Consider the following 2,332-nt stretch of genomic DNA (forward strand, 5'->3'; position numbering starts at 1 on the left):
GTTACAGTACAAGTTCTCATATGTCCTGAGTCTTAATTGACCTTAGAAGGCTAGGGCCAAAATGTTGGCTTTCCTTGTAGCCCTCCTTTTTCTCTAATTTTGGTCTGCAAACTTAAGTTGTTAACCATCCAGAAGACCCTAATCGGTTTTGAAACTGTCTCATTGTTATTTGTTTCTCAATAAAATTAATAAAAAAGAAAATGATTTCAGGCCACTTACCTAGCTCAGCTGACAGCACTCATTTTCTGCCGATGTCACAGTCACTCCTTCTCAAGCCACTCCCTTCTTCATGAATTAAGAAAACCTGGGTTCAGCATTGGATAACGGTTTTTGTTCCAGCTATCCATCATTGTAGCTGGGCTTAGGATGCCATTGACTCCACACAAATATAAATAGGCCTTGTGTCTTTATTCTTGCCATAGGTTACACTGGAAGTGGTAGATTGGAATTAACTTGCTAGTTAATTTGCATGGGATTACAGATATCAACTTCTCAGACTACAACAAGAACCAGGAAGGGCTCACTATATAGGTCCCAATCCCCTGAGATGAATATAATCATTATGTATTGCAACATACTATTAAAAAGTAGGCAAAAGAAGATATATGCTGAACTATGTAAAAGTAAGGATGCTTATTTACTTTTAAATTAGAAAAAGTACATATAAACAAACATAAAAATTGTCAACAAGAAGTTTTGGCAAATGCAAAAGTTTTAAGTGCTATTTTTGCAAATTTAATTATTTTTTCAATTATTTAAGTTTTAAAGGTGCTGAGGTATTTGGTTCAGGTAACTGGCAGAAGAATGATTAAGAGAAATTCAAGAAATGAAAGTCTAGAGAAAAGGCTGTTTAGTGTCAGTGGGTTCTGTTCAGTAGCATTTTGGGTAGTAAATTTGTTCATCAGAGAGCAGATGTGCTGCTTGAGTTCTCATTACCCAGAAATGCAAGACTTCGGTCACTGCTGTCTCGGACCCACCCTCAGGACCTCATTTTAACTCAGCTGTCTCTTTAGAGACTCTCTTCAAGTACAGTAACATTCTGTGATCCTGAGGTTAGGACTTCAACATATGAAATTGGATGTGGAGCACAACCCATTCCATACCACTCCTGGAGTAGGGTTTCATGGCCATATGATTGTACTGATGGCCTTTGTTTAGATTAAAATTCAAACTAAATAACTAGAAAAATATATTTTAGTCAGAGAATTTTTATCGTGGGATAAGTATTAGATGATATGAAGGAATGATTGTTGATCTCATTAGGTGAAATAATATTATTGTGGTTGTGTAAGTATGTAACTTAAAGGCATAGAGGCCAATGACAAGGTACCTAAGATTTGCTTTAAGATATTGCAGATTATAAAAACAAAAAATGTGGGAAAATGGTCCAAGTACACTGCAATTTTGATAACTGTTGGAACTGGTTAATAGGCATCAGGTACTTTATTTTACCTTTTCTTCATTATATGCTTTGAAATTTTCCATATTCAGGAAAAATAAAAGAATAAACATACCACAGAGAATTTGAAATATAAGCACAAAAAAGAAAAAGCACTCAATACCATTACTGAAACAAAAATACCAATTAACTTTCGTTGATAAATTTCTTTTCAGTGTGTTTTCCACGCACACTTTAATTTTGGTCATATTGTATGTAACAATATTTCTGTTTGCCTGAATAACCATTATATTATAATTTCATTTTCATGTCATTTTGTATTTAACATTTTTTTGTATTTAATATTTAAATTAAACTTTATTACAAATTCTAACTTCATAGGTAATACTTGTAGGTGCTTGTCGCAAAAACTTTAATAACCATCCAGATAGTTATAATATAAAAGCTGAAAGTCATACATTAATTACTGGTCATAATCTTTTATGTATTCTTCACAGTTTCTTTCACAGAAATATACTAAGGATATTAAACCATGAAGATATCTTCATACAGTTAATATTGTCCTGCTACATTATCTTTGTTCTTCATCAGATATTACTATCCTAGAAGGCTTTTGATGTCAGAAATACACAATTATTTCATTCATTTTAATGGCTTCATTCTGCCATTTCTGTCAGAAAGCTTGTTTATTGATCATAACAAAAATGCCAAAAGTGGTAGTTTTTTAAAAAATAAAAGACCTTTTTAAATACATTTCTCACATCATTATTAAATACATTCTTTAGTATTTCATATACATTTAATGCCATTTAGAATGCATTTGCTTCCCTTATATTTTCTAATTAGTGATTTTGTTTACTTGCTTTTATTTTAATGCTTCTTTGGTAGTTTCTGCTTATTTCCCTGACCTCTTTATATGAGGGTGTTCTTGAG

The 2,332-nt window shown here is 32.3% G+C and overlaps 1 protein-coding gene across 1 annotated transcript in view; it reads right to left on the reverse strand.

Moving 5' to 3' along the window:
- Nucleotides 1-249, reverse strand: part of LOC111815985 (jouberin-like) — a 68,668-nt gene extending 68,419 nt beyond the window's left edge. Inside the window, exon 1 of the mRNA XM_023712195.1 lies at nucleotides 220-249. The gene's annotated coding sequence lies outside the window, so the exon portion shown is untranslated. The remainder of the gene's footprint in view (nucleotides 1-219) is intronic.
- Between the last annotated feature and the right edge of the window lie 2,083 nt (nucleotides 250-2,332).

The sequence above is a fragment of the Octodon degus genome, unplaced genomic scaffold (genome assembly GCF_000260255.1).
Source record: "Octodon degus isolate 3935 unplaced genomic scaffold, OctDeg1.0 scaffold00024, whole genome shotgun sequence".
Classification (NCBI taxonomy): Eukaryota; Metazoa; Chordata; class Mammalia; order Rodentia; family Octodontidae; genus Octodon; species Octodon degus.